Genomic DNA, 13,800 nt, shown 5'->3' on the forward strand with positions numbered 1-13,800 from the left:
ACGAGAGAGTAGGAGCCTGAGTTGAGAAATCATTGGCGAGAATGTAAAGAAAAGATGTAAACCACATAACGAGAAATTTGAATTCAATTCATTGCATCCATCACCACGCTTATCGCAATTAGAGCGGCAACCTAATGTAATTAAATGAACTTAACATGTTCGGCTCACAGTAAAGGTTCCTCAAATGTTATGTTTAACGCACGGGTATCATACCAGTGTCGTTAACTGTGCATCTCGGAAGAACAGATACTGCATTGTTTGTAAGGTCGTGAATTTACCATGTTGAATGAGCATCTTGAATGTGGGTCGGCATGAGGGAACTGTCAGAAGCTCCTGTAGCTGCACTATCATAGCTCCTGTAATTTCGACAGCCACGAGGGTGACATGAATGTGAACCGCGCATGCTTGTGGTATGATGAATGGCAAGCAGCAATATTATGGTTTGGTTCTAGCGTTACGGGATTAGAAGATAATGGCAGGAGGGTTTAAGTTGCTATAAATCTTCTCTAAACGGATCACGTTAATTCTGATGAAGTCCTGGTTCATCCCCTTGTCCACTTAACGCAAATGGATTCAATTATTTGCAATTCAAACCGTCCAGGCGGGGATCATTGGAATAATGGCGGCTTGCTTGTTTATCCTTCAGTGTTCTAACCAGAGGAAGGTTTTCTGGCTTTTGTAACATGGGCCATCGCTCTAACTCAGAGAGTTTCTAGGACTGCGAACTGCTCAACAACTCATTGGAATCTATAAAATAAGAGTTTTGTCTGTAAACTGCTCAGAATTTAAAAAGAATGTCATTTCTGTATCGGCCGTGTGGACAGTAACAAGGATATGCACTTCTTAATTTTTCGTCATGTCTGTCTGTTTCTACGGGCATCACGAGAAAATAGCTGAAGAGAGTTTAGTCGGCATGTAAAGTCGGGGAATTATTCACTACAATCCACGGTACAAATAGTTTAATTCACGCTAAAGTTATGTCTGTCTGTTAGGTCATCAGCCCAGAGGCTGGTTGGATCCTCAGATAGCACCACCAAAGGCTATGCAGTTATAGGAAAACCACAAAAACCAATGGCAGAGCCCAAATGAGGCGTACTAGGCAAGATGAGGAGTGAGGTAGTTTGCCATTGCTTTCCTCACTGGACCAGAAGGTGCCACTGCAGCACGACAGACCCTATGAGCAACACGTTTCATATCACTCGGACACTATTTGTGCTCCAAATGTCATTAATCAGCACCACTCATACCCCAGCAGCTTCCATATTGTCACAGCCATGGATGAGACTGGGACTTCGGTGGAAGCTACACTTTGCTCTGGCCTGTGCCAAGAGACGGATACAAAAATACTGCATCCATGAAGAAACAGCAACAGGCACTGCTAAAGTTATATAGAATTAAATTTCCGATCATTTGAGTCTTACGTTCCGGCTATGGTAACAGAGATATTCGTGGATTTCGATTTTTGTTGCTAAGTCCATACCAACGCCGAACCACGAGAAAATGGTGAACAGAATTGAATGAAACTTGGCTGGAAATAACGTGCTACAGTCTAGGTTATAAATAATTGCTATTCACGCCTGATGAAATGGAAATTTAGGGGAAGGTGCTTAAAATTAATTTTTAAATACCTATGTCATTATCAAAAGTACTATATGAAAAGTTATAGAGAATACAAGTTCCAATCATTTATGTCACATAGAGTTTTACCGTGCCGGCTTAGTCCATATCAGCGCCAAGCATTCTTAACATGTAAAATCGCGTGGGCATCGCCCCTGTCGACCAGGAAATTTCTGAAGACAGGTATAAAAATGAGAATAAGACAAGAGGTAGTAATAAAAGAAGGAATGTGGTCTAACATGACAGAACAATATCGAAAGCTCATAAAACTGATCAACAATAACATTACATTGACCATTGTGTGTTGTCTCTTCTGCTGCCACTCATCTCCGATAGATTGGAGAGTCCCGTGAACAACGAGTGCAATATGTATGTCCTTGTTTGTATTCGGCGAAGTTTTCGGACAATTTCCTTTTTGTTCCCATGTGTCTGAGCAGGTTTTCTATATCCAGTCTATACTAGACATCAAGGATGCCACAAGGAAAAAGTATAGGCCTACTAAATTTACTAAATATTACCTAATTCTGAACATTAGTGTTATTAATACTCAGTAGCGTAGCGTATAGTTAGAAAATGACGATAGAACATAACCAAGGACAGTGATACAAGTGGATTATGTTGATATTGTGTTTGCAGTACCACGGCCGACTGGAGCTAACTAGCGCGCGCATCAAGTCGGACGTGGCAGTACAACTACAAAGTCTTACATTAAAACAACAACAATATGACCAAGATCAAATACAGTAGAGACAATACGTGACACTTACGGATTCCGCCTTGCTAAAAGGGGAGACAATTCGACGGTGGCGCTCCTAGTGACTTGACCTGAACAAATCGCGCTAAATTCAAATATCAATGGAAATGGATAAATAAATTACTTCTAGAAAGAAAGCGTTATTGAGATATTAAGTTCGAAGTTGCTAAAGCAATTCTGGATAAATGAATGAAGAATTATTTAAAAGGTGATTATTCAAAGACTGAAATTAGACATAAAAACAAGAAGTGAAATGGACTGGTGTGAAATGGCTTGATCTTTCATTCATGAATTACTTTTTTAGCTTTCGCATTCCTGCCTGAACTCTTACGGTTGGATTTGTCTTTTTTCTCGTTTAAAAACATTGTATCAGCACATTAAGACACTTATTATGCAATGAATTAACATTTAACAATAATAATGTTTTTTTGTTTTACGTCTCACTAACTACTCTTTTACGGTTTTCGGAGACGCCGAGGTGCCGGAATTTAGTCCCGCAGGAGTTATTTTACGTGTCAATAAATCTACCGACACGAAGCTGACGTATTTGAGCACCTTCAAATACCACCGGACTGAGCCAGGATCGAACCTGCCAAGTTGGGGTCAGAAGGCCAGCGCCTTAACCGTCTGAGCCACTCAGTCCGGCGAATTAACATTTAATAGCTGGACAATTTTCCTCCTAACATGAAGCCTACTAACAGAAAGATAATCTATAAAATCCCAGCTTTAATCTGAGAAGAGGGATAAAGAAAGAAAAGTATGAAAATGTTGTCGATAGTGATGCTTTAAGGAATATTTACGTACAATTAGAGCAAAAATGTAACATACCCTTGACTGTATTGTCGAGGATTTCTAAAGTCGCTGGCCTGGAAATGATCTGAACAGATCTTATAATTCTTATAATTATAAGCGTAACGTCCCTTATTTCTTGTACACCTTACCCAATTCACTTCTGTGACATTCCAAAACCCACAGATCACACCTACAACAACACATCGGTATTGAAGGTTAACTGCTGCATTATACAATAAAATATGCGTATTACATTTTATGCCAGTTAAAATATGGGTCGAGCAGGTCAGAAGATTATGAAGTACTATAAACATCTCTGTCACTGGAAGAATATATATGCCAACACAATATTACTTACATGTTCTTGTCACGAGGGAACCTGAAGAACGACCGCGCATTTTTCTCTACTTCGTAATTACTGCAGCCAAACACAGCACATACCTTTCCCCTCATGTTGAGAGGAGATATCAAGGAATGACACACGCTACTATTCATTTATGTCAACTCACTGAAAACGCATAAATAACACCAAAAAGTCACACAAAAATACACGTGCTCTTATGAGAGAATCAGTACTGTTCAGGTCTATCCGCTAGAGTGAGCTCCAATAGCTGTCCCTCGATATCTCGCTCAGTGTCGCGTATTGTCTCTACTGTATTTGCCAAGATCAACCAGCGAACGGTAGGTTCAGTTTACAATATAAAATCCAACTTTCGAAAATAGAAAATACATTCAACAGATTGTTCGTTCTACAGTTCTCTTTATGCTTATTGTTGGTGTCTGTTTATTTTGTTTTTGTAAACATTCCATAGACGGAAGGGATTCTAACCCTCGCACCCCGCTTGGCTACGCCCCTGTTATTGGATTACTAGCAACAGACGAGAAAATCATTAAACATTAAACACACATTATGAGTTAGGTGGTGCAGGGTGCTATTCACAAACAGAAAAATACAGATGAAACCAGCAACGATTTCCTCGACGCTCGTGAGGTCACATTGATTTCAGATTCAGTCCAAAACTGTAAGTCTATGTAGTTTTATTGAGGAAATGATCAAGTTCTCATGTAGTTGCTGCTCGTAAGGCTCGCAATGGTTTGAAATCCAGCGCATCCCTCTAGTTATAGTTAAAAGTCATAGAGCGTGACGAAATAAATAAGAGACAGTAACTAGATCGAACAATAAAAATATACCACAAATACAAACATGTATTCTTATAAATATTATTTCGACGTACCCGACCCCGCACTGTATTGCAATCTACCGTGACAAAATTGTGCAATGCAATAAAACACAAAAATGAGTCAATGAAGTTGTTATTGTTATTTCGTGTCAGATCGTTAATATAATACAAATACATATAAACATAACATACACGTTACATTACACTTTTCATTCAGTCACACTGAGTCCATCCAATAATCAGTGACAGCAATGCCCTCTTTAGTCGCTTCAATGAGGTCTTGAGATTAGTGTTGGCTACTGAATGCATGATTCGAAGCCAACGAGCTAGAATAACATAGAGGGGCTGTACACCTGACATCAGCGCTCCCTGCTTGAAGCAAGTTGATAAGGGGCAGCCATGTTAACGGTTGTCAAAACAAAGCGAATTGGCGCGAGAGCATATGTTGAGGTGGCAGGGAGATCGTGCATGCCAATTTAATTCCCTAAGTTTTAAGAAGTGAAAACATAGATTCTCGCTTTCAATAATGCCAGCCGTAAGCTCAGCGTATGGTTGTATTAATCGGAGTAATAAAACCCAGGATATATCGTACTTTAAGTAAGTATTACTGAATTATAGCCGAGATTCCTTTTTTGTAATTTCTATTTATAATTAAATCCATTTTATTGTTTACTTAGCGAAAGTACGGATAGCCACGGTAATTATTTGTCGAATTTTGCTTCAGATTTCGTTTAAAGAACAAGGAATTAACCGAACAATGCGTTGTGAGGGCGAACAGAGATAAATGGTATCCCACTCAATTCAGTTGCTTATGCTCTGTACATTTCCAGCCCTATTTAATTTTCATTCACATTTACAAATAAAGGAAATGGAGCGCCCACCACCAAGAAAACGTAACCACAAAAATCACTTATTTCGTTCAAACGTACACTAAGTATGATAAATACAGCATTTTACTGCTATTTTTGAAATGTATACAGCCTTTATTGTAGATGTCTGTTGCCTTGGTTTTTAAAACTATGCCACACTTCATAATGGACAACTTTCAAGCTAGTAATCCCAGTATGATATGGTAATGGGAGAAACATGATATCCCCCTATATTATAATAAATAATTACACTAAACGATTATTGTGGTAAAGTATTCATGGGCCGCCTGTACTGGTTAGCGTGAGCAGCTGCCACCCCTGGAAGCCCGGGTTCGATTCCCAGCTCCGCCACGAAATTTGAAAAGGGGCACGAGGGCTGTAACGGAATTCTTCTATCAGCCTGGGGAGGTCAACTGAGTAGAAGTGGGTTCGACTCCCACCTCAGCCATCCTCGACGTGATTTTCCGTGGTTCCTCACATCTCCTCCAGGCAAATGCCGGGATGGTACCTAACTTAAGGCCATGGCCGCTTCCTTCTCCCCCCCCCCCACAAGGCCCCTGTTCAGCATAGCAGGTGCAGCCCTCCCTCACAGTTGTATCCCCCGATCCAATGTCTCACGCTGCAGAACACTGTCCTTGAGGTGGTAGAGGTGGGATCCGTCGCTGAGTCCGTGGGAAAAACCAACCCGGCAGGGTAAACAGATTAAGAAAGGAACTCAGTACTCATGAGGATGCAATAATTTTAAAAATATGAACAGAATGAGGTTGTAACCTATTGTAGGTTCCTATGATTTTAAGGTTTCCTGTCATAAATATTTATGTCCATTGTTTTTATTCTAATTTACGCTTAACCACAACAGCCAAGCAGGGTAACGCTCTTGTTCCGATTTCGAGGCCTATTCGTATGTCACTGTGCGATGATTTCGAACTACCCTACAATCAACTGATCGTGATGTTGGCCTCGTGCCGCAATATGATGAAGTGGCGGTGTTCGCTTTCATGCTTCAAGCTTTCGGCAACGGTCTTTAATTCTCCTCCAGCGATTCTAAAATGCGCATTTTCTACACTTTTCGTCATTTAAAGGCCATGTCCCCTTGCTTGTGTGACCACAGGAAACATGGCGGACGTTCGTTCTATTAGGTTCACCCAGGCAGCGCTTCCGCCTCTCTATGTTATTCTAGCTCGTTGTTCGAAGCAGTGTATCGATTCATCCAAGTGTCCGAGTGAATCGATTCACAGGAACGGCGAGGTCACGGCACACGATTCAGCGTACTCCCAGCGGACATGCTGAGTGGCGCTCTCACTGGTCGTTGACGGGGAGCCGAGCTTCCGCTGCAGCGAGACATGCAGTGAACCATGGCACACCGATTCAACCATATGTGGACAGTAAGTGAGCCGACTCACGCAATAACCAACAGTACGTTGAATTAGAAAACCAGCGGGCTACTCTAAATCTCGGGTAGCCTATACAAAATATAACGATTTAAAAAATCCTCAGCTGATAGAAAAATAGATATTTAAAAAAATGACTGAGCGAGTTGGATGTGCGGTTAGTATCGCGTAGCTATGCGCTTGCATTCGGGGAATCGTGGGTTCGAATCCCACTGTCGGCAGCCGTTAAGATGGTTTTCCGTAGTTTCCCCATTTTCACACCAGGAAATTCTCGGACTGTACCTTAATTAAGGCCATGGCTGCTACCTTCATAATCCTAGACCTTTCCCAACCTGCGTCGCCGGAAACCTTCGATATATTAGAGTGACGCATTTTTTTTAAGAACGGAGTTCATAGTTTGAAGACCGGATGGCAGCTGCGAGCACTGAATGCTGTTGCTGCTGTCTTACCAGTACATACTACACAGATGCAGTAGGAACGGTGACTAATGTGCCGTGAATCGGATCACTGTATCGATTCAGTAACGTGAACGGAATCAAATGAATCGATTCAGTAAAATGAATCGAATGTCCCATCACTACTTGAGTTGTATAGGCCCTACTCGACAGGGCACAGTTGACAGTTATATTCATGTGTGAGTAGTATGTTTTTACCCGCAATCATAAAGTTCTGTCCCTCCTCCCCCCCCCCCACATCTCTTGAGGTTGTCCCTAGATCTACCAGTACCACTCCAACTAGCCCAGCTGAGCTGAAGTCCAGGAGGTGCTGTATTCTACTTCGCCAGAGGTTTCCGCGCGCTGTGGCTAGTGATTTGTTTAAAGAGGTAGAGACATTGAGGAAGCTTTAATCTTTTAGGAGGCGGTCCAGGTCCAAATAGAAGGTGACTCCTCTCATATCTTGACACCACTTGAGTCCGAATATCAGGCGAGTGATCCCAGCCGGGCAGTAAATGTTGTAACTACTCTAGCTACTGTACATCCACCCGCTTTGAACCACACAGGGCTGCAGAGAAATTCATATGCCCTCATTACTGTTGGATGTGCACAACTTTTGTTCGATCAAAGGATATTATTCCGGGCTGACACCTTTCGTCCGGTAATCGTGCAGTGTGTCCTGTATGTTAGGACCCGGTTCAGGGTGACCCCAAGCTCCAATTCGTCAATCCACAGTTAACTTCCCGATTCCTAAGATGAAATGCTCTCACCTGGGTCTTAGCAAGAGTGTGAACGAATCGGTTTTTCTTGTAATAAGTTGATTGTTCTTCAGGTGAGGAAGCCGTTATCCCTTCAATAGTCTGGAACTCATCACCTTGGACAGCCAAAGCCAAATCATCGGGGTGGGGGGGAGTCTTTCATAGATATATTAAACAGGATAGGCGACAGAACACTACCTTGTAGAAGGTCTACTGTTCCTTCCTTGGAACTCAACAAAAAACCCGATAGCCACCTTAACTAACAGCCTTTGGACATGGTTTTCCCTGCTCATCAACACCATTGTTCCAACCAAACCTAGGGGAACTCAAATATTCTCCTTTCCTTGTTTCCCACACTTGCTAGGATATTCTACATATTATTAACAATAACCCTTCACGATAAACTAATAACTAAAAAAATGGGTCGTCCGGGAGTTAGCTCCCTTCCATATTAGGACATGCACTATTTTACAGCATTTAGGTATTACAAAGAAAAAGCTCATCCTCCGACCCGGTTATACCATAACGTGCTAAGAAAATTATATTTTGACATCAACTCATCTGTCTGGTGGCCGTGGTTTTTCCTTCCACGGGAGACCCATGGCGGAGCTTACTGCTGCATGGTCTGGGCGCTGGAGTCGAGCGTGCTGTCCTTCGACCCTGGTCCACACAAGTCCGTCATCCCGGTTAGCTCGTTCACTGTTGAAATCTTAGAGTAATCCAAAGGGGTAACACTCCACAACTCGACACACGGTGCTCTGTTTACCGCGACACACACACAGAATTTACACAATAAACAGGCAGGTCATTCTAAACACAGGCGGGTGCCTTCACAGCATGAGTCGGATGGCTCACGGTACTTGAGAACCCTGACTCAGAGAAGCGATTTGGATGATACCAATTTACTGATATCACGTGCTCATTTAGGCCGGCATTGTCCATAGCCGACTCCCGCTACTAGTTTATAAATTATCCTCGCGGCTTAATTAATTGACACGCGGCACAGAGACATTCGCCGAGGCTCGCTTGGCTTCCCATCTACACTTCACAAGGCTTTTGTATTTCACGGCCGCGACGGACACAATAACACTGTTTTAGTATGCGGTCAATAGGTTTCGGACTGTAAAACTTGGAACACAATGTAACACACCGTCCCCTCTCAGCGACCCGCTACGAACTATCTCCAGCCAGGTCCAGCCCGACTTTTATTATCTTTACACCGTAAGACTGGGGGCGTATATCTTTCACGGTTCATTAAGGACAACAGCTCCTTTCATCCCAGGATTTCCAGATATTTAAATGGCGCGTATTGTAACCCTCTCCTTCCTCTTCCATTGAACCAGGTGCGCTCGACCAGCGATCGGCAGTTCTCCCGTAATTTGACTCCCGCCTTTTAATTAATCCATTAGCGTCCTCTGGTGGGTGGAGTCATCTTTGAGCGCGATTCTTAGCTTGGGGACGCTTTACATCCACACGTGTTTGCAATATGTTACCTCCTTTCGCTCCTTGAATAAAGTATTCCATATTTTCAGTCAGGGATACGCAGAAAATTCGGCCCTATCCATTGGTGTGCCTCCCATAATTTTCCCATCTCTGGATCAAAATATTCTATAATTTTTACGCGCAAAAATTCAACGTTGGCATCCGTGAAACGTGCATAAAAACGGAAGTTCCTTCTGTTAGTTTGGAACCCTGGGAAACTAGGCCACACCTCGGGGCGTGTTCGACTACCGTAGCGTCGCGTCATATCTCCAACTCTGTCTGCGAGTTGAGAGGGCTTTTTCACGGGGGCTTGGCTCCTGCCCAAACTTTCCTTTGTTTTCCAGGCGATCTTTCGCGGGTTTCGTTCTGGCTACACGCCACTCGATCCCTTTCGCCCATCATCCTACCAAAGATGCGACTTTTAGAAATGATCTTAATAGAGTAGAAAGGCACCTATGATTTCAATGAGCTGTACAGGACACTTCGTACAGGACGGTTTCGTTACGTACCACTAACTACTTTTCACGGTTTTGCGACACACCGAGGTGCCGGAAGTTTATTCCTCAGGAGTTCTTTTACGTGCCAGTAAATGTGTCGACACGAGTCTGGCGTATTTGAGCATCTTCAAATATCACCGGACTGAGCCAGGATCGAACCTGCCAACTTGGGGTTAGAAGGGCAGTGCCTCAACCGTCTGAGCACTCAGCCCGGCGATGGGAAGACCGGAAGGGATAGACAAGGAAGGGGCAAGAAAGAGGCCGTGGCCTTAAGTTAGGTACCATCCAATCATTTGCCTGGAGGAGAAGTGGGAAACCACGGACAACCACATCGAGAATGGCTGAGGTGGGAATAGAAACCCCTCTACTCAGTTGACCTCCCGAGTCTGAGTGGACCCCGTTCCAGCCCTCGTACCACTTTTCAAATTTCGTGGCAGAGCCGGGAATCGAACCCGGGCCTCCGGGGGTGACAGGTAATCACACTAACCCGACAACACAGAGGCGGACTATTGTAATAATTTTAACAATAATTTTGTAAATTCATGTAAATCAATGACCTCTCAGATTCTTTAACATTTAGACACTTTTTTCTTGATAATAGTACTATAAAATTTGACTAACTTATTCAATGATTACTATATAAGAGTTATGTCACTCTCTTACAATAACAAACTCACGTCCTCACCTCGAAGTGGTGCAGCTCATTTTTCAAGTAGACCCCGAATAGAGGTGAACTGTATATACCATTTTGTTAAGCCCTGCATCCTTAAGAATGGTATCCTGTGTTGTCCTGCTCGCGGTCGCAGAGACCCCAAAATTGTAGTCCCAACTAACCTGGTCCCGGCTCTCTTCAAATATTTTAATGAATCCCCAGTGGGCGGTCATCTGGGCGTTTTCAAAACAAGAGAGAAGATTCGTAAGCACTTCATTTGGAAATCCATGGGTAATGAGATCCGTACCCTTGTCAAGTCCTGTAAGATTTGTAACATCAGTAAACCAGCCCCCAATACTCGTCTAGGTCTCTTGTCTTCTGAGCAAGCTTCTCGCCCAATGGAAAGACTGTTCATAGACTATATCGGGCCCTTCCTGAGATCTCGGAATGGTCATCGTTTCATACTTGTGTGTGTTGACGCCTTTTCGCGTTTTACGTGGCTGTTCCCCACTCGGATGGCTAACGCCAACACCACCATCTCGTGCTTGAAACAGATATTCGCTCCATTTGGACCCTCTCAATTTTTGGTAAGTGATAACGCAAGAGCCTTTACTTCTGCCCAGTTCCGGAATTTCTGTTTTGATCTATCCATTGCTCAGGTAACCACTACCCCGTATTACCCGAAACCAAATTATGCTGAGAGAGTGAATCGAAACCTGCGATCTGCCCTCATCGCTTATCACCCCCCAGACCACTCCAAGTGGGATTCCTCTCTAAATTGGTTATCGTTTGCATTTAACACTGCTGTCCATGAAAGCCACAAGCAAACCCCTGCTTCGTTAATGTTGGCTTTTACTCCGAATTCTCCTCTATCTAATCTGTGGTCAATTAGCGATCTTCTGCCCGACGATGCCAGCCCAGAAAAGATCCGAGCTAATTGGCACCGTGCACGGAAGAACTTTAAGGTTTATTACGCTAAGGTCCAGCGTTATTACAACCACGGGCGAAGACCGCACGATCTGTCTGTGGGTGACCAGGTGTTTATTAATACGCACCCTGTCAGTAGTGCTGCGGACCATGTTATCAGTAAGTTGGCCCCCAGATTTCGAGGTCCCTGCACCAACTTAAAGTTCCTTACCCCGGTGACATTATTGGTGAGCGATCCTGAAAGAAAAAGCATCAGCAGAGTTCACCTCTCCCAGGTCAAGGTACCTTAAGTCTGGTAAGGAAGGGTAAATACCATTGTTGGTGACCATGTAGATCCAAGTGTAAGTTATTTGTAAGAGTTTAGTCATAAGGTAATGGTAAGTTTATTGTAAAGTATTTATAAGGTTTTAGTTATAAGGTAATAATAAGTTTTGTTGTAAGTTAGTTGTAAGTGATTGTGTAGGTAAATACTTTAGGTATCCTCTAGTATAATGGATTTAGTATTATAAGTCAGGTTTTAGTTCAGGGTCACTCCTTGGAATTTATTCCCCTTACGTTCAGGTTTAGGGTAAACTCCTGTAGTTTCCTTCCCACCTTCCTAGTTCATTGTCATCTAGCTGGCCCTACTGATATTTACTAAGTTGTTAACGACTGAGATCCGCGTAGTTTCAGCTGATGTTTCACTGAGTGTGTAGTAAGTTTTGGCACTGTGTAGTTGCTCTTACTTTCCTCCCTTCATTGTGTTTAGTGTTTTGTTTCGTGTAACCACTGTAGTAGCGATCACATATTTCAAACACATACCAGCCCTCCTGCCATTCTAAAATTTCTGGAAGTACCGAGAATCGAACGCGCGTCCCTAGGATAACACTAACCGTTACGTACTGTTGTAATGTATCGCAGATTTCTGCGTGTTTGCTACGAATGTAGCCTAACTTCCTGGCTGTAATATCTATTGTATTAATGTTGTTTTAGGCCACCGAACGGGCCATCGGCTGAGGGGATTTCCTATCAGCAGTTTACGGCCAGATTCCATACCCTTTTATTCCGGTTTCCCCCGTTATTATTTGATTTTAACCGTCCACACTTTTTTGATCATTATATTACATGGTTCATATTCACATACCCTAAATTAGGTCTACGAGCTCAAAAAGCAGTTCTTTCTTAATCTGTTTACCCTCCAGGGTTGCTTTTCCCTTCGGACTTAGCGAGGGATCCCACCTCTACCGCCTGAAGAGGAGTGTCCTGGAGCATGGGGACTTTGGTCGGGGATACAACTGGGGAGGATGACCAGTACCCCGCCCAGGCGACCTAACCTGCTATGCTGAACACGGGGCTTGTGGCGGAATGGGAAGATTGGAAGGGATAGACAAGGTAGAGGGAAAGAAGCGGCGGTGGACTTAAAGTTAGATACTATCCCGGAATTTGCCTGGAGAAGTGGGAAATCACAGAAAACCACTTCGAGGATGGCTGAGGTGGGAATCGAATCCCCCTCTACTCAGTTGACCTCCCGAGGCTGAGTGGACTCCGATCCAGCCCTCGTACCGCTTTTGAAACTTCGTGGCAGAGCCGGAAATCGAACCCGGGCCTCACGCTAACCGCTACAGCGCAGAGGCGGACTTGTCATATAGAAAGGTTTGAATTCCATTGCATCTGTTCACATCTGTTGTTATAGAAATCGTATTATTATACACAATTCGCAGGCTATAGGAAAGCTATTAATTAGGGTCTACATGTAGTTCGAAGAAAATAAAAGTAATTTTAACAGGTTTTTCGTTCTTAAATACACTTTTTAATTCCGAAATTCGCCTATATGTGACATGGAAATGCTGTAGTGATTTCTCACATTGAGATCGAAAATGGCGGCTCCGTAAGTGACATTCGTGTCCGGACCTGCTTTAAATGCGCGAGGGCACTGAAATCATGCGGAAATATGCTGAACTTTCTGAAGAGTTCTTGATTTTCAAGTTTATTAACAGATGTTTGATTTTGGAATGCCTCCCAGGGGCACTGTCGTGATCACTCTCCTCGCACTTGTGGTTAGTGATGTCCTTTCCCTGTTAGTGGCAAACTTCTGTGTCACAGAGACCTCTCCCCCATTAGGTTTTAAGACAAGACATGCCATGGAATTTCTTGAGAGAGTTCAGCACCCCATTCTATTTTCTCTTTGACCCTTACTATTTACCGGCCGTGTAGCTTGTGCTCCTGCTTCTTCCGGATCCTTTTGGTCCATACGTTGTGTTTCTCCTTCCCTCTGATTAAGGCAGTGGTATAATAAATGTACTAAGAAGTACCCTGATGTTTCTCCCTAGGGAGGGCAACGTTTATTATTTATATACCAAAGATTGCGTCTCGAAAGATGTGTAGTCGTCTAAAATGGGAGCTCCATTAAGCTCTAAAGCTTATTGTTGTAATGAACCTTTGTAAATATTATTTTTGTTAACCCCAT

This window comes from Anabrus simplex, chromosome 10 (genome assembly GCF_040414725.1).
Source record: "Anabrus simplex isolate iqAnaSimp1 chromosome 10, ASM4041472v1, whole genome shotgun sequence".
Classification (NCBI taxonomy): domain Eukaryota; kingdom Metazoa; phylum Arthropoda; class Insecta; order Orthoptera; family Tettigoniidae; genus Anabrus; species Anabrus simplex.